Source organism: Mesoplodon bidens (genome assembly GCF_964165515.1).
Source record: "Mesoplodon bidens genome assembly, chromosome: 18".
Lineage (NCBI taxonomy): Eukaryota > Metazoa > Chordata > Mammalia > Artiodactyla > Ziphiidae > Mesoplodon > Mesoplodon bidens.
In genome coordinates this window covers 34,743,060-34,767,577 of record NC_138175.1, presented here as the reverse complement: position 1 = coordinate 34,767,577, position 24,518 = coordinate 34,743,060, and the positions used below count along the sequence as shown (strand labels likewise).

General features: G+C 39.1%; 1 protein-coding gene and 1 pseudogene across 3 annotated transcripts in view; one reads left to right on the top strand and one right to left on the bottom strand.

Moving 5' to 3' along the window:
• TENT4B (terminal nucleotidyltransferase 4B) overlaps window positions 1-24,518 on the top strand; it is a 59,983-nt gene that overhangs the window by 13,966 nt on the left and 21,499 nt on the right. The gene's annotated exons all lie outside the window — the stretch shown is intronic.
• LOC308606201 (large ribosomal subunit protein eL21-like) lies at window positions 12,004-13,338 on the bottom strand (annotated as a pseudogene). The gene has a single exon. The product of its transcript is annotated as a large ribosomal subunit protein eL21-like (transcript).

Below are 24,518 nucleotides of genomic sequence, written 5' to 3'. Positions count from 1 at the left end.
ATCAAAATGTAGGAAGAAGATATAGAACATTTCCATCACTCAGAAAGTACCCTCATGCCCGTTACAGTCAGTTGCTTTACCCCATCGCTTCCCCTGAGCAACCACTTTTGCCTTTTCTAGGATTTTGATTAAATGGAATTATATATGCTGGGTAGTCTTTTGTGCCTGACTTCTTTCTCTTAGCATGATGTTTTGGAGATTCATCCATATTGTGTGTAATATAGTTGTTTGTTACTTTTTAATGCCGAGTAGCATTCTTATTGTATGGATCTATCACAATATGTTCATCCATTCTTTATGACATATAGATTTTATAAACATGTCCTCTGCTTTTGGTTCTTTATTACTTGTTGATTTTGTGACTCATCTCCAAACCAGAATGACCAGAATGATCCACACGGTTTTTTTGGTTGGATAATCTACTGCTGTATGCAGGCCACTGCGCTAGGCTTTTTGTGGGAAGTAAAGACAGTAAAACATTCTCTGCCTTCTAAGAAATTATGGTCTGGTTGGATAAACTGGATAAGGTGGAGAGGTTGCTTTTGAGTAGTGAGGTAAGGGCAAACTTTGAGAAGTGTAGAGATTTTTTGCTAATGTTTTGAAAGATTGGTTAGGTTGTGGAGGGTTGGAAAGGAAAAATTGGTTGTATTGGTTTCATATGACAAGCCCTAAAGGGATAGTTTGGATATACAGTGGTCCCTGGGTATCCATAGGGGATCAGTTCCAGGATGGATACCAAAACACGGGGATGCTCAAACCCTTACATAAAATGGTGTAGTGCAGTGACTACCGTTGGCCCTCCGTATCTGTGGGGTTTGCATCTGTGGAATCAACCAACCTCGGATTGCCTCTACTTCATTTTTAAAAACATTTTTATTATGGAGAATCACAAACAGTATGAAAGTACACAGAATAGATAATGAACTTCCATGTACTCATCACACAACTTCAACAGTCATCAACCCATGGCCAAACTCATTTCACTTGCATGCCAGTCCATTTCCACCCCACATTATTTTGAAGCAAATTCCAGATGTCGCATCATTTTATATAAATGTTTCTGTATGCATGCGTCTCTAGATAAGGACTTAAAAAGAAACCATAATCTTGATACTATTATTACACCTGAATAAGTTAACAATAATTCCTTAGTTACCTCAAATACCCAATGTTTATATTTCCCCAGTTGTGCCATACTTATATTTTTAACAGTTTGTTCAAATCAGAATCCAAATGAGTTTCTTGCATTGCTGTTGGTTGAAATGCCTTTTTAATCTTTTAATCAACAGCTTTCTCTGCCGTCTGTTTTCCCCCCATTAATTTATTTGTTGAAGAAGCTGGGTTGTTTTTCCTGTAGATTTTTCTACTTTCTGAGTTTTGCTAATTGCATTCCTGTGGTATCAATTTAATATGTTCTGTGTCCCCCTGTATTTTCTATAAATTTGTAATTAGATCTAGAGGCTTGTTTAGATTTGTTGTTGTTGTTTTTTTGCAAGAATACTTCATAGAGGGTGGTGTGTACTTCTCCCAGGAGACATATAGTATCTGAATGTCTTTATTTTTGTGATATTAGTAGCCATTAATGATCATTGCCTATAAATATTAGTTCATTATTAGAGTTGTAAACTTGGGGTCTTCTTATTCTCTTGATCCTTTATCATTTATTAGCGAAACACTCCTAAAAGGAGAAACTTTTCCTCCTCAACCATTTGGTTGTCCTGAGGGTACGGTTCCCATAGGGAAAACAGGATAAGAGTGAGAAAGGGGATATAACTTTTAACTAGCTCTGTTAATGACCTGTCATCCCTCAGAAAAGAGAAGCAAGGTGGGCTGCAGGAGCTGAAGTGGGCTTTGGGCCGACTAGTGCCTGGTGTGTGGAAGAGGCAGTAGTGAACTGTACGTGGCCTTTGGTCGGTGGCTGGCACTGTCAGGTCCACAGGCACACCTGACCCTTGGCCCACAGGCACACCTGACCTTTGCTTTCAGCTTGTGGTAGCTGAAGAAAACCATGATGGATGTAGTGGCCTGTGAGCCTCTGCTCAGGAGACAGAATTCTCACAGCCTTAACTTGACAACCAGAGTAATACATTTATTTTTCCTTTAAATGAAACTTGGATTATGTTTCTTCATCTTGTGCTAATATTCTTTAACCTTAGGCTAAAGAATGCTGTAACCCATACAGCATTATAGGAAGGATTCCTACCGGGAGTAAATGTTTAACACCTTACCTCCAATCAAATACTTATTTTAAAGGTTACTATTTACGTATAAAAACCATGTAGCAAGGTGTGTAAAGGAAGGGTAGTATGACCTCTGTAAAGGAAGGCTCCAAGATGATGACCTGAATTGAGCCTCTAGATCATGGTTTGGCTTCAGCTTCCTTAGCAGTTTGTGGTCGCCCCTTCTGGGGAGTCAGTAGGCAGGGAAAACTGTGAGACCTGGGCAAAGTGGAGATATTCATGGACATTTCTGTTCTGAAGTAGTTGGATCCTCTTTCCTTCCCCAAGAGCCGTGTGTGTGTGTGTGTTTTATGTATATATGTGTGTGTATATGATTTTTCTTGAGCAGTTTTACGTTTACAGAAAGATTGAACAGAAAGTACAGAGTTCTCATATACTCCCTCACTTCCCCACTCCCACCACAGTTCCTCTATAATTAATATATTGTATTTATTGTATTTGTTACAATTGATGGGCCATATATTGATACATTACGACTAATTCAAGTCCATAGTTTACTGTTAGGTTTCACTCTTTGTGTTGTACGTTCTGTGGATTTGGCAAATGTATATATAATGACTTGTATCCATCATTATGCAGAATGATATCACGCAGAATAGTTTCACTGCCCTAAAAATCCCGTGTTCTACCTGTTCATCTCTCTCTCCCCCTGAGCCCCTGGCAACCACTGATCTTTTTATTGTCTCCATTGTTTTGTGTTTTCCAGAATGTTATATAGTTGGAATCATACAGTATATGACCATTTCAGATTGTCTACTTTCACTTAGCAGTATGCATTTAAGGTTCCTCGGTATCTTTTCCTGGCTTGATAGCTCATTTTTATTGCTGGATAGTACTCCAAATGTATGGATGTACCACAGCTTATTTATCCAATTACCTGCTGAAGGACATCTTGGTTATTCCAGGTTTGGCAGTTATGAATAAAGCTGTTATAAACATCTGTGTGCAGGTTTTTGTGTGAACATAAGTTTTCAGCTCCTTTGAGTTAATACCAAGGAGTGTGAGATTCCTGGATGGATGGTAAGAGTATATTAAGTTCTGTAAGAAACTGCCAAACTGTCTTCCAAAGTGGCTGTACTATTTTGCATTCCCACCAGCAATGAATGAGAATTCTTGTTGCTCCACATCCTCTCCAGCATTTGGTGTTGTCAGTGTTTTGGATTTTGGCCATTCTAATAGGTGTATAGTAGTATCTCATTGTTTTAATTTGCAGTTCCCTAATGACATATGATGTCAGGTATCTTTTCTTATACTTGTCATCTGTATTTTCTTTGGTGAGGTGTCTCCTCAGATATTTTGCTTTTTTTTTTTTAAAAAATTGAAGTATAGGGCCTCCCTGGTGGCGCAGTGGTTGAGAGTCCGCCTGCCGATGCAGGGGATACGGGTTCGTGCCCCGGTCTGGGAGGATCCCATATGCCGCGGAGCGGCTGGGCCCGTGAGCCATGGCCGCTGGGCCTGCGCATCCGGAGCCTGTGCTCCGCAACGGGAGAGGCCACAACAGTGAGAGGCCCGCGTACCACAAAAAAAAAAAAAAAAAAAAAAAAAAATTGAAGTATAGGTGACTTACAATATTGTATTAATTTCAGGTGTACTGCATAGAATTTGATATTTTTATAGATGATACTCCATGTTTTGCTCATTTTTAAGTTAGGTTATTTTCTTATTGTTGAGTTTTAAATATTTTGGATACCAGTCCTTTATTAAATATGTATTTTTTAATTTTTATTTATTTATTTATTTTATTTATTTTTGGCTGCGTTGGGTCTTAGTTGCAGCATACGGAATCTTCATTGAAGCATACGGGATCTTTCGTTGTGGTGCGCGGGCTCTTCGTTGCGACACTCGGGCTTCTCTGTAGTTGTGGTGTATGGGTTTCCTCTTCTCTAGTTGTGGTGCGCAGGCAGGCTCCAGGGTGCGTGGGCTCTGTAGTTTGTGACCCGCAGCCTATCTAGTTGAGGCACGTGAGCTCATTAATTGTGGCACGCGGTCTTAGTTGCCCTGCAGCATGTGGGATCTTAGTTCCCCGACCAGGGATTGAACCCGCAACCCCTGCATTGCAAGGTGGATTCTTTAACACTGGACCACCAGGGAAGTCCCTTAAATATTTGTTTTGTAAAAAAAATTTTCCCAGTCAATGGCTTGCCTTTTCCTTCTCTTGACAATGTCTTTTGCAGAGCAGAAGTTTTTACTTTTAGTGGAGTCCAATTTAGCAATTTTCTTTTATGGACTGTGCTTTTGGTATTGTGTCTGAAAAGTCATGGCCAAACTCAAGGTCAACTAAATTTTTTCATAGGTTATCTTCTAGGAATTTTATAGTTTTGTGTTTTACATTTAGGTATATGATCCATGTTTTAGTTAATATTTATGAAAGATGGACAATCTGTGTCTAGATTCATTTTTTTGCATGTGAGTGTCCAGTTGTTCTAGCACCGTTTTCTATGAAGACTGTCCTTGCTCCATTGAATTGCCTTTGTTCCTTTGTCAGAGATCAGTGGACCATATTTTGTGTAGGTATATTTCTGGGCTTTCTATTCTGTTCCATGTCTAGTCTTTCGCCAGTACTACACTGTCTTGATTACTTTAGCATCATAGTAAGTCTTGAAGTCAGGCATTGTCATTCCTCTGACTTTATTCTTCTCGTTCTATATTATTTTGGCTATTCTGGATCTTTTGCCTTTCCATATAAATTTTAGAATCAGTTTGTTGATATATACAAAATGTCTTGCTGAAGTTTGATTGGGATTTCATCGAATCTGTAGATCAAGTTGCAAAGAAATGGAATAGATCTTTGATTTCTTTCATCAGAGTTTTGTACTTTTCTTCATATAGATCTTGATCATATGTTGTTACATTTATACCTAACTATTTCTGTTTGGGTTTTTTTTAAAAATGATATTACATTTTAAATTTCATATTTCATTTGTTTATTGCTGGTATATAAGGAAGCAATTGACTTTGGTTTATTAACTTTGTATCCTGTTACCTTGCTATAATGGCTTATTAGTTCCAGGAATTTTTTTGTTACTTCTTTGGGATTTTCTACATAGATAATCATGTCAGTAGCAAACAAAGGCAATTTTATTCTTCCTTTCCAATATGTACACTTTTTATTTCCTTGTTTTGTTTTATTGCGTTAGGACTTCCAGTATGATGCTGATTAGGAGTGGTGAGAGTGGACATCTTGCCTTGTCCCTAATCTTAGTGGGAAAGCATCTAATTTCTCATCATTAAGTAGCTATAAGATAATTTGTAATATGTTCTTTATCAAGTTGAGTAACTTCCCCTCTATTTCCGGTTTCCTGAGTTGTTTTTTTTTTGGGGGGGTGCACCACGAGCCATGGGGGAATATTAGTTCTCCAACTAGGGATTGAACCCGTGCCCCCTGCAGTCGTAACCATTGGACCACCATGGAATTCCCTTCCTCAGTGTTTTTGATTGGGTGTTAGATTTTTTCAAATGCTTTTTCTGTCTATTTGATATGGTAATAGGATTTTTCTTCTTTAGCCTGTTGATGTGATGGATTACATAAATTTATATTTGAATGTTGACTCAGTCTTGCATACCTGGAATAAATCCCACTTGGTCATGGTGTATAATTCTTTTTGTACATTATTGTATTTGGTTTGCTAATATTTTGTTCAAGGTTTTTACATCTGTGTTCAGAGATACTTCAGAGATAATTGGTCTGTAGTTTTTCTTTCTTATAATGTCTTTGGTTTGGGGATTAGGGTAATCGTCTCAGAGAATGCATTAGAAACGATTTTCTCTGCTTCTATTTTCTGGAAGAGATTGTAGAAAATTAAGATAATTTCTTCCTTCGATCTTTGGTAGATTTCCCTAGTGAACCCATCTGGGGTTGTTGCTTTTTATTTTAAGAGGGTTATTAGTTATTGATTCAGTTTCCTTAATAGACATAGGCCTATTCAGATTGTTCTTTGCTTCTTGTATAAATTCTGGTAGATTGTCTCTTTCAAGGAATTGGTCTGTTTTATCTAGGGTATCAATTTGTGGGTTCATAATATTTCTTTATCTTCCTGTTAATATCCATAGGATCAGTAGTGATGGCCCTTCATTCATTTCTGATGTTAGTAATTAGTGTCTTCTCTCTTTTTTCTCAATTTGGCTAGAGGTTTATCCATTTCATTGATCTTTCCAAAGAGTCAGCTTTTGTTTCACTGATTTTTCTCTATAGATTTCTTTTTTCACTGATTTCTGCTCAAATTTTGATTATTTTCCTTGTCCTTACTTTGAACATAATTTATTCACCTTTTTCTAGTTTCCTAAGGTAGAAACTTAGATAATTGATTTTTAGATCTCTCTTCTTTTCTTTCTTTCTTTTTTTTTTTAATAAATTTATTTATTTTTGGCTGCACTGGGTCTTCATTGGTGCTCGCGGGCTTTCTCCAGTTGCAGCAAGCAGGGGCTACTCTTCGTTGTGGTGCGCGGGCTTCTCATTGCGGTGGCTTCCCTTGTTGCGGATCACAGGCTCTAGGCACGCAGGCTTCCATAGTTGTGGCATGTGGGCTCATTAGTTGTGGCTTGTAGGCTCCAGAGCGCAGGCTCAGCAGCTGTGGCGCACGGGCCCAGCTGCTCTGCGGCATGTGGGATCTTCCCGGACCAGGGCTCGAACCCACGTCCCCTGCATTGGCAAGTGGGCTCTCAATCACTGCGCCACCAGGGAATCCCTCTCTTCTTTTCTAATATTTGCATTCAGTGATATAAATTTTACTCTGTGTACTGCTTGCCCTGCATGTCACAAGTTTTGATAAGTTATATTTTCACTTTCATTTAGTTAGGACTATCTCTTGAGACAACTTCTTTGACCCAAGTTTTAATTTCCCAATTATTTAGTCTCCAAGTATTGCATATTTAATCTTCAAATATTGTATTTGGGATTTTCCAGCTATTTTTAAATCCTTTTTTTTTTTTTTTTTTTGCGGTACGCGGGCCTCTCACTGTTGTGGCCTCTCTCACTGCGGAGCACAGGCTCCGGACGCGCAGGCTCAGCGGCCATGGCCCACGGGCCCAGCCGCTCCGCGGCATGCGGGATCCTCCCGGACCGGGGCACGAACCCGAGTCCCCCGCATCGGCAGGCGGACTCCCAACCACTGCGCCACCAGGGAAGCCCCTCCAGCTATTTTTAAATTACTGATTTCTAGTTTAATTCCATTGAGGTCTGAGAGTATACTTTGTATGATTTAAAATTTTTTAAGTTGTGTTTTATGGCCCAGAATGTGATCTGCTTACAGGTCTTTTTTTTTCCCCCCAAGAAATGTGATGATGTAAGGTTCTCTCATTTTTATTGTATGTGACTTCAAAGTAACATACAGTTAAAAAAAGAAATCAGAATGAAGCAACCCAAGTGTTCATTGATGGATGAATTGGTAAACAAAATATTGTAATATACACACAATGCAATATCATTCAGCTTTATAAGGGAAGGAAATTGACACATGGTACAACATGGATGAAACTTAAGGACGTGCTAAGTGGAAAAAAAAGCCAGTCACAAAGGACAGAATTGAATGAGATTCTACTTCTGTGAGATACCTAGGGAGTAGTTAAATTCATAGAGACAGAAAGTAGAACAGTGACTGCTAGGGGTTTGGGGGCGGGGGAGAGCAGAATGGGGAGTTAGTGTTTAATGGGTACAGAGTTTCATTTGGGGAAGATTAAAAAGTTGTGGAGCACACACTGTAACTACGGAAGCCCGCACGCTTTACGGCCTGCATGCTGCAACTACTGAGCCCGCGAGCCACAGCTACTGAAGCCCGTGCGCCTAGAGTCTGTGCTCTGCAACAAGAGAAGACACCGCAGTGAGAAGCCTGTGCACCACAACAAAGAGTAGCCCCCGCTCACCGCAACTAGAGAAAGCCCGCACACAGCAACGAAGACCGAACGCAGCCAAAAAAAAGAAAAAAAACAAGTTCTGGAGCAAAGTTTCAGTTATGCAGTATAAACAAGTTTTGAAGATCTATACAGCATGGTGCCTATAACTAATAGTGTAGGGCCTAGCCGCTCCGCGGCATGTGGGATCTTCCCGGACCGGGGGCACGAACCCATGTCTTTTGTCTTTTGTTACGTATTCTTACCACACACATTAAAAAAATAAATAAAGGGGGCAGGAGGAAACTTTCGGGAGGTGTTGGATATGTTTTTGGCCTTGATGGTTGGTGATAGTTTTACAAGTATGGTTATATACATGAAATATTTTATGTGTCAGTCATACTTCAGTAAAGTGGTTTAAAAAAAAAGTTCTATAGATGGATAGTAGTGATAGTTTCACAAGATGTGTATGTCTTTTTTTGTTTTTTTAGCGTCTTTATTGGAGTATAATTGCTTTACAGTGGTGTGTTAGTTTCTGCTTTATAACAAAGTGAATCAGCTGTACATATATCCCCATAACTCTTCCCTCTTGCATCTCCCTCCCTCCCACCCTCCCTATCCCACCCCTCTAGGTGGTCACAAAGCACTGAGCTGATCTCCCTGTGCTATGCGGCTGCTTCCCACTAGCTATTGGTTTTACATTTGGTAGTGTAAATATGTCCATGCCACTCTCTCACGTTGTCACAGCTTACCCTTCCCCCTCCCCGTGTTCTCAAGTCCATGCTCTAGTAGTTCTGCATCTTTATTCCCGTCCTGCCTCTAGGTTCTTCGTGACCGTTTTTTTTTTTCAGATTCCATATATATGTGTTAGCATAACAGTACTTGTTTTTCTCTTTCTGACTTACTTCACTCTGTATCACAGTCTCTCGGTCCATCCACCTCACTACAAATAAATCAATTTCGTTTCTTTTTATGGCTGAGTAGATGTGTATGTCTTCATGCCATAGAACTGCACACTTAAAAATGGTTAAAATGGTAAATTTTACGTATATTTTACCACAGTTTTTAAAAAATGGGAAAAAATTTCTTTAAATCAGAACATTGACAAAGATTGAATTATTTTAAAAATTTCTTTATTCCAAATGTATTTATTTTATAGTTTTATTTATTTATATCTTTTTATTATTTTTTTAAATAGATCTTTACTGGAGTATAATTGCTTCACAATACTGTTTCAGTTTCTGTTGTACAACAAGATGAATCAGCCATATGCATGCATATGTCCCCATGTCCCCTCCCTCTTGAGCCTCCTCCCCACCTTCCCTATCCCGCCCCTCTAGGTTGTTGCAAAGCACTGAGCTGATCTCCCTGTGCTATGCGGCTGCTTCCCACCAGCCAACCGTTTTACATTCGGTTGTGTATGTATGTCGATGCTACTCTCACTCCGCCCCAGCTTCCCCCTCCCACCCCATGTCCTCAAGTCCATTCTCTATGTCTGCGTCTTTATTCCTGCCCTGCCACTAGGTTCATCAGTACTATTTTTTGTTTTGCGGTATGCAGGCCTCTCACTGTTGTGGCCTCTCCCGTTGCGGAGCACAGGCTCCAGACGCGCAGGCTCAGCGGCCACGGCTCACGGGCCCAGCCGCGCCGCGGCATGTGGGATCTTCCCGGACCAGGGCACGAACCCATGTCCCCTGCATTGGCAGGCGGACTCTCAACCACTGCGCCACCATGGAAGCCCAGTACCATTTTTTTTTCTTTAGATTCCATATATATTCATTAGCATATGGTATTTGTTTTTCTGTTTCTGACTTCACTCTGTATGACAGATATTGAGCTCCATGAGCTGTTTGTATATTTTGGAGATTAATTCTTTGTTTCCTTTGCAAATATTTTCTCCCATTCTGAGGGTTGTCTTTTTGTCTTGTTTATGGTTTCCTTTGCTGTGCAAAAGCTTTTAAGTTTAATTAGGTCCCATTTGTTTGTTTTTATTTTCATTACTCTAGGAGGTAGGTCAAAAAAAATCTTGCTGTGATTTATGTCAAAGGTTGTTTTTCCTATGTTTTCCTCTAAGAGTTTTATAGTGTCTGGTCTTACATTTAGGTCTTTAATCCATTTGGAGTTTATTTTTGTGTATGGTGTTAGGTAGTGTTCTAATTTCATTCTTTTACAAGTAGCTGTCCAGTTTTCCCAGCACCACATATTGAAGAGGCTGTCTTTTCTCCATTGTATGTTCTTGCCTCCTTTGTCATAAATTAGGTGACCCTATGTGTGTGGGTTTATCTCTGGGCTTTCTATCCTATTCCATTGATCTATATTTCTGTTTTTGTGCCAGTACCATACTGTCTTGATTACTATAGCTTTGTAGTATAGTTTGAAGTCAGGGAGCCTGATTCCTCCAGCTCCGTTTTTCTTTCTCAAGATTGCTTTGGGTATTCGGAGTCTTTTGTGTTTCCATACGAATTGTAAAATTTTTTGTTCTAATTCTGTGAAGAATGTGATTGGTAGTTTGATAGGGATTGCATTGAATCTGTAAATTTCTTTCGGTAGTAGAGTCATTTTCACAATGTTGGTTCTTCCAATCCAAGAACATGGTATATTTCTCCATCTGTTTATGTCACCTTTGACTTCTTTCATCAGTGTTTTTAGTTTTCTGAGTACAAGTCTTTCACCTCCTTAGATAGGTTTATTCCTAGGTATTTTATTCTTTTTGTTGCGATGGTAAATGGGATTGTTTCCTTAATTTCTCTTTCTAATTTTGTGTTGTTAGTATATAGGAATGCCAGAGATTTCTGTGCATTAATTTTGTATCTTGCAACTTTACCAAATTCATTGATTAGCTCTAGTAGTTTTCTGGTGGCATCTTTAGGATTCTCTATGTATAGTATCATGTCATCTGCAAACAGTGACAGTTTTACTTCTTCTTTTCCAATTTGTATTCCTTTTATTTCTTTTTCTTCTCTGATTGCCGTGGCTAGGACTTCCAAAACTATGTTGAATAATAGTGGTGAGAGTGGACATCCTTGTTTTGTTCCTGATCTTAGAGGAAATGCTTTCAGTTTTTCACCATTGAGAATGATGTTTGCTGTGGGTTTGTCGTATATGGCCTTTATTATGTTGAGGTAGGTTCCCTCTATGCCCATTTTCTGGAGAGTTTTTAATCATAACTGGGTGTTGAATTTTGTCAAAAGCTCTTTCTGTGTCTACTGAGATGATCATATGGTTTTTATTCCTTAATTTGTTAATACGGTATATCACATTGATTGATTTGTGTATATTGAAGAATCTTTGCATCCCTGGGATAAATCCCACTTGATCATGGTATATGATCCTTTTAATGTGCTGTTGGATTCTGTTTGCTAGTATTTTGTTGAGGATTTTTGCATCTATGTTCATCAGTGATATTGGCCTGTAGTTTTCTTTTTTTGTGATATCTTTTTCTGGTTTTGGTATATCAGGGTGATGGTGTTTTCGTAGAATGAATTTGGGAGTGTTCCCCCCCTCTGCAATCTTTTGGAAGGGTTTGAGAAGGAGCGGTGTTAGCTCTTCCCTAAATGTTTGATAAAATTCACCTGTGAAGCCATCTGGTCCTGGACTTTTGTTTGATGGAAGATTTTTTTTTTTAACCTTTCATTTATTTATTTATTTATTTATTTATTTTTTGCGGTACGCGGGCCTCTCACTGTTGTGGCCTCTCCCGCTGCAGAGCACAGGCTCCGGACGCGCAGGCTCAGCGGCCATGGCTCACGGGCCCAGTCGCTCCACGGCACGTGGGATCTTCCCGGACCAGGGCACGAACCTGTGTCCCCTGCATCGGCAGGTGGACTCTCAACCACTGTGCCACCAGGGAAGCCCTCATTCATTTATTTTAAATCCTTTGTTCATAGGAATTTAGAGACTATTTTCAAACTAGTACAAATTTTTATAAATAATATCTAGCAGTTTATTAACCAGTGGAGTATACTGCACAACAAACTACCTCACATCTTTCAGGAAGAAAAAACACTAAATTTGAAAAGTAAAAAGATGTCACCTACTGAATTTGGACACAATTAAAATGTGCTTTAAATATTTGTTTGGGGGGGGTCACACACTTCTACTCAATTAAGAGAAACATTTATACAGTCCAGGTCTTCTATTTTCTTTACCCCCATCGTGCCATGAATTCATAGGGAATGGGCTCCAACAGTTCAGGATCCTTTCCGTTGGTTCTCAGAAAGTGTGCTTCTCTGAGTGGAGCAGGCTGGTGCTTCAGTTGAACCCAAGTACCTTTCTCTTTGTCTTCCTTCTTTTTCTGATCATTTTCCTTCACCCGTTTCAGGAAGCTGTCTCGGCTCTTAGAGTGCTTAATATGCTTGATACGCACATTAATTCTCTTGGCAAGAATCTTGCCCTTAACTTGTTTGTTTACAATGATGCCAACAGCATGCTGGGTGACATTGTAGACTCTCCCAGTTTTGCCATGGTAACATTTCTGGGGTATTCCTTTTTGAACAGTGTCCTGATATCCACAGTATCACCTTTCTTGTAGATTTGCATGTATGTGGCCAAAGGAGCAACTCCATATTTTCTAAAAGGCCTAGAGAACATGTAGCGGGTGTCCCTCCTCTTTCCCTTTGTGTTGGTCATTTTGGCGAATTACTGGAAGATGGTGGTTCCGGCCGAAAAGCTGTTGGAAGATTTTTAATTACAGTTTCAATTTCATTGTTTGTGATAGGTCTGTTTATATTTTCTAATTCTTTCTGGTTCAGTCTTGGAAATATGTACCTTTCCAAGAATTTATCCATTTCTTCGTGGTTGTCCATTTTATTGGCATATAGTTGTTTGTAGTAGTCTCTTATAATCCTTTATAATTCTGCAGTGTCAGTTGTGATTTCTCCTTTTTCATTTCTAATTTTATTTATTTGCATCCTCTCCCTTTTTTTCTTGATGAGTCTGGCTAAGGGTTTATCAATTTTGTTTATCTTCTCAAAGAACCAGCGTTTAGTTTTATTGATCTTTGCTATTGTTTTCTTCATTTCTATTTCATATATTTCTGCTCTGATCTTTATGATTTCTTTCCTTCTACTGACTTTGGGGTTTTTTTGTTCTTCGTTCTCTAGTTGCTTTAGGTGTAGGATTAGATTGTTTATTTTGATAGCTTTATTTATTTATTTATTTGTTTAATTTTTAAAGAAATATTTATTTGGTTGCGTTGGGTCTTAGTTGCGGCTCGCAGGCTCCTTAGTTGCAGCTCCAGGGCTCCTTAGTTGTGGCTCGTGGGCTCCTTAGTTGTGGCATGCAAACTCTTAGTTGCAGCATGCATGTGGGATCTAGTTCCCCAACCAGGGATTGAACCTGGGCCCCCTGCATTGGGAGCGTGGAGTCTTATCCACTGCGCCACCAGGGAAGTCCCTGTATGTATTTTGAGACTTATGTGACCAGTTTAATTTTCACTTGTGATTGATCTGATAGAATCTAATTACGTTCAGTTAGGATTTCTTATGGTGTGACGATGAATAGAATTTTTCTGTAGATTAGCACAGAATTATATGTATGATGAATCTGATACTCGCAGAAGATATTCATGCATTTATTTAAGGACACTCTGCTTATGGACTTGATTGAGTTGTGGCCACATGGTAGAATCATCATGGGGTTTGAGATCAGAGGGTCTTCGGAGGTCATTTATTCCAGTCCTTTAAAAAATTGATAATTTGAATCTCAGAGAGGTTAAATGACTTTACCAAGTTTCAAGTTAGTGGGGTGACTTTATCTTTAGTTGAAACCAGGGCTTCTTACTAGCCCTAGTTTATAATGGATCTTAGTTATAGAGAATCTGGTCCTGTTAGCCTAGCTCTGTGATTTCAAATAAAACTGGGGGTTGGTGTTTCACCTCCTCTGCTGGCTGCCACTGTGTTTCCTATGGCCCATGCAGATAATGGTGTTCTGCTTAATGAGCTTGATAAGGGCAACGCCTAAACCAGTTACTTCAACACAGGGTTCTCAATCTGAGGAAGTTAAAAAAGAGAATTGATGACTGGAGCCCACTTCTCAGAGATTCTGATTTAATAGGTCTGCAGTGGGTGGTGGCTTTCACGTCATATTTAAAAAATAATAATCATATGCAGCACGGATTGAGAAGTACTGCTTAAAACCCCCTTTTAGAGCGTGGGTTCTCAAATCCGGCTAATTGTCAGAATCCCTTGGACCCCCTTGCTATAAGGGGGTTGAGGTGGGAGATGAGATGCTGGAAGTCCTCTGAAATTATGCTCAAAATGGAATAGCTTTGCCTTCCCACTAACTTTTCTGTATTGATTAATACCAGACCAGGTGAATGAAACAACTTCAAAATAGTTATGTGGGCAACAGACATCATCTTAATGAGGTGAAGTTTGGCTAAGGCTTTGTAACACTATCGTTTTTTGGATGAAAAGTAAAAATGCTTATTAAGGAGTTTGAGATTATGTGTAAGATTTTTTAAAAATTTGGTCTTGTACTAAAAGTGCTTTTTTCCTTTTTTTTTTTGGCAAGGAGGGTGTCTGGGGTTGTTTTTAAGGAAGGAAACATGTTTACATTGTTGGAGAGGTACAGAGGGAAGTGTGTTTTTGTATTTAAATGTGAAGACAGGGCACCTTCAATGCCCTTTATCAGTTAGACTCAAACCACCTGTGTTCATATAGATTTGAATTCCCTTAATGGAATATTAGATAAATCACATGCAGTTTATGACCCAGAGATTTTTCTTAAATTATAATTATGGAAATAAGGCATGAATTTATTGTCCTTGTAAAAACTCAAAACGTTACAGAGAAGTCAGGAGTCTCCTTTGACCACCATTCTTGTTCTTAGCCCCAGCCTCTTCTTCAGAGGTAATGATTGTTTCCAATGTCCTGTGGATCCTCCCAGAACTTTTCCTACTGGGTGGACTTTATTTTGTAAATTTTGTTTTTTTCCAAATAATGTATCTTGGAAATTTTTTCGTGTCAGTTCACGTGCTGTGTAGAATTCAACTGTGTAGTTGTACCGTAATTTTTAAAGCCATTTTCCTACTGGTGAACACAAATGTTGTTTCCACTGTTTCCTATTCCAGTGCTGCAGTGAACATTGTTGTGGATGCCTCTGTGTGCACATGTGCTGTGATTGCTGGGGCAAAATGCTAAATTGTCCTCCAGCCAGGTCATGTTGCAGAAGTGTCGAGGGGAACTCAGGAGAATTTTCTGGACTTCATTGAATTTGCAAATATTTCAGTGAAGACACAAGAGTAGCAGAGCAATTTTTTTGTTTATAATTGTCAAAAATTTGAGGAGTGTTTTGGGTTTGCTCTGCAGACCCTGAATGTCTTCATGCCCAGTGCCATTGTGCTGGCTGCTGACTTGGAAATAGTTTATAAAAAACGCTGAATTAGGTTAGTGATGTGAAGATGATTAACAGATAATGGTAGCCAGAATAATTGTGTCAAAACAGCAAGAAATATCAAGAGGATTTGATGAGTTCTGCGTTTTCTTTGGTGCTTGCCTTTCATAATAGTGTTAGAAACTTTACGTTGTATATTCAATAATTTGTATTGTATATCTGATCAACTTGACTGTAAAATAACAACAAATACGCCATTTCAAAGAAGCTCTTCATTAAAAATTATCAACTAATAGTAGTCTCCATAAACTCTTATTTAAGTGTCATTGTAAAATGTCCATTTAAAAAAATACAATTTTCTTCTACTTGAAAGATCTTATTGCTTCTCCTAGTTTACATTTTGCATGGTCTTTTCCATGTATTTACATAGTCTACGATGCAGTGTTTTTTGGAGAGGGTAGAACACATTTTCCTACATGACTATATACCAGGGTTTACTAAAGCACGCCCTTGTTGTTGGACATCTAAGTTGCTTTTCATTTTCTGTTGTGAATAAAGCATGAGAAACATACTTATAAGTGTTGTTTACTTTTGAGCCAGTTTCTCCATCTGTGTTCCTCAAAGTAAAATTGCTGGTCTCATTGTGTGTTAGAAAGACTGTGAAGGTTAACGGTGAATGAGGGAAACTGTTACTACTTTTCTGAAGGCTCCCAGGCTCCTACCCCGCACCCCCCTACCCCCAAGGAGATTTGGGCTTTATCCGTTTACTTATTTTTGTCATGGAATAGTGGTTGTGAGATTTTTGCCCCATGGGTTTGTTGGTGTGTGTGTTTGTTTGTTGAGGTATGTGTAAATGTGTTGGCTGTATTATTATTCTACTTTGAAGTTTCTAGTGTGTTAATGTTCTGATTTTTCTCACGCGTATCACTTTCTTATCTGAAAGTGAGGTAATAGTGAACTTGGCACCACTGAATTAGAACATTGGCAGTTTGTCCTTGACCAGAAGATCATATGCCCAGGAAAGGGGTAATTACATGAGGGATTCAGCAGTTCCAGAAACGGGTGGTTGTGTCTTCCAATGGAGAATGTCAAAGAGTTATTCAGATTTATATAACTTTCTGTAAAATGAGATAAGACTTCCTAAGTAATGGTAAACTTAAGGACATATAAATATATGCTCATTGTTAGGGAAGTTAATGGTGAAAAGAGTTTTTGTTTTTGTTTTTTTGTTTTTGACTTTCTGTGGATGCTTGAGGATTATCCTGTGAAACCAGCAGTGCCCAGGAGGGAGCTGAGGTGGGCAGGCGCAGATTCATGGACTCTCTAATGACATGTGGAGAAGCTATTGGGACTCTCGGATTAGATTGATGTTGCGTTAAAAGTTCTGAATGCCTTAGATACCTGTTGACCCTGGGATCCCTAGGTCCTTTTTGGGTCTTTCAGTATTTCAAAAAGTGTAACAATTTGCCTGTTACCTTGGTCCATGTGCTAAGTAAAATGTCAAGTTGTTTTGTTTTGGGTTTATGTTAAGTCATTTACTACCTGGATATACAAGTCTTCTTTCTGTTGACTCATAGACTCTCCTATTCGTCTTATTTTGCTTTGTGGTAACATACAAGTTAAGGCAGAATCTTTTGGGGTCTGTAATGGCAGCTTGTCCTTTCTTTTTCTTTTTTCCCTAATAATAGCCTCACTGAGATATGTACAGTTCAGGTGTTTTTTAGTATATTCACAGAGTTGTGCAGCTATCATCAGAATAAGTTTTAGAATATTTTCATCACCGCCAAAACAAACCTCATATCCACTAGCAGTTACTTTCTATCTCTACGGATTTGCTTATTTTGGACATTTCATATAAATGGAATTATATAGCATAGGTGTCCTTTTGTGTGTGCCTTCTTTCACTTAGCATGTTTTTAAGGTTCATCCATGTTGTAGTATGTATCATTCCTTTATGTGGCTGAATAACATTTCAGTGTGTCCACATTTTGTTTATCCATTCATCAATTGATGGACACTTGGATTATTTCCACTTTTTGGCTATTGTGAATAATGCTGTTACAAACAGCTTTTGCGTGGGTATACGTTTTCATTTCCCTTGGATAGATACCTAGGAGTGTTCCTTCTTTTGGTTCTTAGTGTCATTTTGAGCCTGGTGTACTTTTACATCTCCCATACTTAAGTGGAAATAGTGTTTTGGCTGAAAGAAAAAAGAAAGATCTAATTGTGTTGTGTGTGTGTGTGTGTGTGTGTGTGTGTGAGAGAGAGAGAGAGAGAGAGGGAGAGGGAGAGAGAGAGAAAGAATGACTATGAATGGCTCTAGGGTTATTTCTACCGTGATCTTATTTGTACAGTTTTGATATAACTGGCAAAGTAGCAAAGCTCCAAGTTGCGGTTGCTTCCAGGTTCTGGCTTATTTGGGAATTTTTGCCTTTTATTGACAATTTTCAGTTACCTGCAGTAAGTAATTATGAACCAATCGTAACTGTATTACTAGCCTGGTATGAATTTAATTGTATGTAGAAATGCTGCAGTTTTTACATTAATTCTAATGGGAATTAGTGTTTTTTTAACTTGCAATTTTGGAGGCAAGCAAAAATTGTAAGACCAATTATGGTCTCAGAGTGAGAGAGAGAAAAGTCTGGCTAGTGAATGCTGATTGACAACTCTTGACTGCTTGTTGATGGCAGCTTAGATCTATGGGGAGAGGGGAAGATGGGAAGTAGAAGGTGCTCTTGATGGTAAATTGGGAACATGGCCTGTGTCTGGGCTGTCTGCTCATTCATTGTGTAGAATGGCTAAAGGAAGTTTTAATTCCTTATTATGTAAACTTTTGATTCTTAGTCATTTCAAATTTTTATTATTAACTATTTCAAACATGTGGAGAGGATACAGAATAGCAATGAACCCCTGAGTACCCACCATCTGGATTTAACAAATTTGACTTTTCCCCTTTTTTTCCCCTCCCTCCCTCCCTTCTTTTGTTCCATTTTTTTTTCTTTTTTTCCTTTACGTAAGGAATATAACTTTTCAGATACACTTGAACACTGTTTGGCATACCTCCCATTTACCTCCCTCCTTTCCCAGAGCTAACCACTCTTGCAACGCTGATGTTCTTACGCTTCTATGTTTACATCCATAGCAATATATACCATTGGTGTCTATATTTTTAAACATTACGTAAATGGTTTAATTTTTAATTCTAACTCTGTAGCAGTGTTTCTCAAATTAAGATCTTCAAAAAATATTTTTGGCAGATATCCAGTGTTAGCTTAAGTTTTTCTTATTGTGATAAAATATGCATAACATAAAGTTTACCATTGTTAAGTATACAGTTCAGTGGCAGTAAGCACTTCACATCACTGTCCAACCGTCACCACTATCAGTTTCCAGAAGTTTTCGTCATTCCAAGCAGAAACTATCTACCCATTAAACTGTCACTCCCCATTCCCCCCTCCCCTCCAGCCCCTGGTAACTAACCTCTGTTCTGCTTTCCCTCTGAATTTGCCTATTCTAGGTACTTCATGTAAATGGAATCATACAATATTTGTCCTTTTGTGTCTGGCTTATTGTTTCACTTAGCATAATGTTCTTAACATGCATGTTATGACATATATCAAAATATCCTTCGTTTTTAATGCCAACTCATATTCCACATTTTGTTTATCCATTCATCTGTTGATGGACATTTGGTTGGTTTCCACCTTTTGGCTATTGTGAATAATGCTATGAACATTGGTGTATAAGTATCTTGAGTTTCTGCTTTCAATTCTTCTGGGTTTATACCTAGGAGTGGAATTGCTGCATCATATGGTAATTCTACTTTTTAAGGAACTGCCACAGTTTTCCACGTGAGCTAATCATTTTATATTCCCACCAGCAATGCAGGAGGGTTCCGATTTTTCCACATCTCACCAACACTTGTTAATTTCTGTTTATTTGATAATAGCCATCCTAATGGGTTGAAGTAATCTGATGGTACTGATTTGCATTTCTCTAATGACTGTTGATGTTGAATATCTTTTCATGTGCTTATTGGTCATCCATAGATCTTCTATGGAGAAATGTCCATTCAAGTCCTTTGTCCATTTTTGAATCGGGATTTGATTTTGTTGTTGAATTTTAGGAGTTCTTTGTATATTTTGGATATTAATCCCTTATCGGATATATGATTTGAAATATTTTCTCCCATTCTGTTGGTTGTCTTTTCACTCTCTCTCTTTTTTTTTTTTTTTTGTGGTACGTGGGCCTCTCACTGTTGTGGCCTCTCCCGTTGCGGAGCACAGGCTCCGGACACGCAGGCTCAGCAGCCATGGCTCACGGGCCTAGCCGCTCCGTGGCATGTGGGATCTTCCTGGACCGGGGCACGAACCCGTGTCCCCTGCATCGGCAGGCGGACTCTCAACCACTGTGCCACCAGGGAAGCCCCCCAGCACCATTTTCTGAAAAGACTGTCCTTTCTCCATCGATTGCTCTTGGCACCCTAGCTTGAGTTATTTTTATTATAATGTAAGAATGCACACAAGGATAAATTTCTTATGTTTAAAAAAGGTTACAAAAACAAAACAACCAGTTAAATACAGATACAATGACAGAATCAATAAAATTAAAATGAATTTATGGGACACATGATGTTTTACGCAAATCATATTGCTACTCTCAATGTAAATATGATATTGCCAGCTGTGGTGTTGGGAATGCACTGGAAATGCCTTTAGTACCTTGCCATGTGACAACTCAGTTCTCTCATCATTTTTCTCTATTCTGAAAGCTGTAGAAATGTTCAGGGGTGCCATTTGACCTTTACTTGGCATATATGTGTGATACATGTATCAGGTCTTACCCTGTTCTTGACTGTTAGTACAGACCAATTAAAATCCTATTCTTTGGCCTTAGCTTGATGGTAAACACAACAGCACATGTGGGCTGGGGAATCCTTGGGCAGCTCTCTGTTTCCAGAGAAGCATCTAGATGATCCAGAACAAGCTCATGCTAATGTTATACAGAGTAATATTGAAGTGAAAACACACAATTTAAAAATTCTCATAGAGAACGTATGAACTTGGAAGAAGTATCTACAGGGCCAGTTTGAGACACCTTTCTTTCTTTCTTTCTTTCTTTCTTTCTTTCTTTCTTTCTTTCTTTCTTTCTCTCTTTCTTTCTTTCTTTCTCTCTCTCTCTCTCCCTCCCTCCCTCCCTCTCCCTCCTTCCCTCCCTTCCTCCCTTTCTTTCCTTCCCATGCCACGCACGTGGCACCTAGGATCTTAGTTCCCCGACCAGGGATCAACCTGCACCCCCTGCACTGGAAGCAGGGGAGTCTTAACCAGTGGACTGTCAGGGAAGTCCCAGGTTCAGTTATTTTTATTATAACTTCAGGGTTTTTAAAAATTGCTTGTCTTTAGTGATTTTATATATTATTGTTTTTTCTCTTGATTACAACCAAAATAAAAGCTGGTATTCTTAATCTCAGATCCTGATGTATGTGTTTAAATATAATTTTACTGCCAAAAATCTGTCAAAGTTGGCTCTTATTACGTTAGTTTTGTTTTTTGTGGATAACATGACCCTCGAATACCATGTCTTCTCACTGTTAAATTCTCAACTGAGTTGTCCCTATTTGAAGTGTAAGACTGCCAATTTGATTTTAAAATATTGGAAGTGAATTATGGTGAGATAGAGCTGTGAAGAAAGAAGCTTCATGTTCCTCTGGTTATAAATGCCTTTGGCATTTGTTTCTACTTGAAGACAACTTTTTCCTAATGCTTTTTTGAGGGAAGAACGTCTCACCTCTTCAGATAGGTCTGGGGGCAAATGGCTAAGAGACATGAACTAAAGCCCTGCGCTGTCTCCTGACAGGAAATCCCTTTCACACTCTCTCTCTAGTGTTCTAGTATGTAAGTGTGTTTCCTGTTTGTGTGAACTCCTATTTTTAGCGCCTAAAATCAAACTCTTATCTTCTATGCCTGACATGAAGTTTTATGACATGTGGACGTGAGTGTGGGTAGATGTACACACGTCAGCTCAGGGTCCCTTCCTCAAGAAGTGCTTTTCTGTACTGCGTCCTGGGTCTGGGGACACAGAGCTGAATCGGAGAGTCGAGTCGGAGCAGGGAGGCCTGTGAGCAGGGCATTTGCTGTGAACTCGCTTGGATTGACTGCTGGGCAGGAGGTAGGACTAAGACTAGAGGGTCAGGAGCACTGAGGAGGAGCTAAAGTAACACTGCTTCTGGGAACTTGACTGAGGAGGTACTAGTTGAGCTCTCAAAGGCTGAGTAAAAAGGTATTCCAGGCACAGGGCCTGCCTGTACAAGGGCAGGGCTCTTGAAGAGGCCTGGCATGTTCTGGCACAGTTCTTTGTGGCTGTACTGGGGGGAAGAGGCATCAGGAAATGACACAGATAGCTTGAGGAAGGGTGATCACGTGGAAGATGGCCCAGAGAAGGGGAAAGCTAGGGGCAGGGAGACCAGTTTGGTTTCCATTTTGGGGAAACAATAACTCAGGGGAGAAAATGCAAGCAGGAAGGCTAGGTTTTGGAAAAAGACAAGGAATTTCATTTTGAATGAGTTTGAGGTGACATATAGGTAGAGGAGTCTAGCCAGCAGCTGGAAATATAGGACGTGTGTGTGTGTGTGTGTGTGTGTGACAATTTCTTTGTAAAAATCAAATTCTAGAGCCTCCTGAAGGTGTTACTCAGACTGCTCTAGGGATTGCCCCAGGGCTTGCTGTTATTCACTTCTCTTGGTGCCTACTTGCATTTGAAAAAAATCAAACAGTACAAAAGGCTATATAAATCCCTATACCTCAGACCTCAGTCCCACCCCCTCCCCGCCAAGAGGAAACCACTGCGAGCAGTTTTTATGTATTCTTCCAGAAATTTGTCTTGCATATACACACACATTTAAGTCCCTAGAAGGGGTGAGTCAGACAGCAGCAGAAACTTACTACTATACTCACTGCATCATGCATGCAGTAACTTCCCAACTGTGTCATGTGTCAGTTGCTGCGTGCCCCGGTTTGGGGTCCCTCTCTGCTCAAGTCTTCCAGCTGCCTGATGTGTAGCCTTTTGGTCTGCAAAGCTTGATTATTAGAGTAAGTTGAGTCTTTTTCCTTTAAGTGTTAATTTTCTTTAATGATATTTTTCCTTGTTATAAAGATCTTGTTATGAAACTATACAATGGTAATGAACATGTATGCATTTTAAATGATAGACTATATATATCAGTGTATACTTTAGAAAAAGTGAGTCTCTTCCCACCCCTAAATTCACTCACCAGGTTTAATCACCATAAACAGTATGGTATACAGACCGTGTTCTGTGGGGCGAAGCTTTGTGGAAATACATACACACATGTATTTTTCACATGGAAAATATAAAGAAGATGACAAGTGACCTGTAATCTCTCCAAACAGATAATGATGATTCCTGTTAGAAAAGCAGACAAACAAATAAACATTAGTGGTTTTTAAAAAATTATAAGATTATACAGAGTGATATGAAATAAAAAACTAAAGTGTCCCTACCTCTCCTGCCATGTCCTGTCCCTACAGCCATCACTGTTAACAGTTCTCCTTCCAGAAAACTTGTAATGCAAATAGAAACATATTGTGACTCTCTCTCTTTGTGTGTGTGTTTTTATTTTATTTTTTTTAATTTATTTTATTTATTTATTTGGCTGTGCCGGGTCTTAGCTGTGGCGCGCGAGATCTTTGTTGCGGCATGCGGGATCTTAGTTGCGGCATGAGGGATCTCGTTCCCTGACCAGGGATCGAACCTGGTTCCCCTGCATTGGGAGCATGGAGTCTTACCCACCGGACCACCGGGGAAGTCCCTGTGTGTGTCTTTTAATGTACATGAAAGGGATCCTTTCTTTTAAACATAACAAATCTTAGATCTTTCTCTCTCAGCTCATATAGCTCTTCATCATTCTTTTTAATGGGTTATTGGCTGTAGTTCAAGGGAAGATCAATGAGTACTCCTGTGATTATTTAACTGGATCCCATTGATGGACATCGAGGCAGTGTCTCAATTATTTAGTATCCTAAATCATGCTGTGGTGAATATCCTTGTTCCCTCATGGAAATATTTCTGAAGGGTGAAAAGAAGGGGATTTGTTTTTAAACAGCTTTACAAAAAACTGCACGTATTTCATGCAGATATCCAACTTGATGAGTTTGGACATATGCATACCCCCCATGAAACCATTACTACAATCAAGGTAATAGATACATCCAGCACCTGCAAAAGTTTCCTTGTGTCCCTTCACTTGTTTTGTGGTAAGAATACACATGAAATCTACCCTCTTAACAGATTTTTAAGTGCATAACACAGTACTGTTAACTATAGACACTGTGTTGTACAGCATATCTATAGAACTTATTCATCTTGTTTAACTGAAACTTTATACCCATTGAACAACTCCCCACCCACACCCCCATGCCAGCCCCTGGCATCCCCCATTCTGTTCTCTGCTTCTATGAGTTTGTTTTAAATATTGCATATAAGTGGAATCATACAGTATGTGTCTTTCTCTGATTGGCTTATTTTACGTAGCATAATGTCCTTCAGGTTTGTCTTTGTTGCAAATGGCAAGATTTCCTTTTTTAAGGCTGAATAATATGTCATTATAGGTATAGACCATGTTTTCTTTATCTGTTCATCTGTCAATGTACATTTGGGTTGTTTCCATTATCTTGGCTATTGTGAATAATGCTGCAGTAAACATGGGACTGCAGATAAGATACTCTTCCAGGTCCTGATTTTAATGAAATAATGGGATTTTAAAAATGGTTTATATAAACATTATTTATCACTAATTAATACAACCACCTCTGGAGAGGTTGTAGTAATTTATATTTTTACACACAGCATGTGAGTGCCTTTTCCATATGTCCTTGTCAAAATTGGTTATTATTAGTCTTAAAATTTGGGGGGGGAAGTAATTGACTAATTGAATAGAACTTTGTCCATGCCTTCATGTAAGTCTGAAGTTATAATTAATGAGGACTTCAGTTATGGAAACTGGAAAGCTTGACCTTGATGTGGCTGTGTTCTCAGGCACATTGCAAGCTGGGCAGGTGTCCCTCAGGAAGCAGGGTTAGCCCCTGAACAGATTTTGGC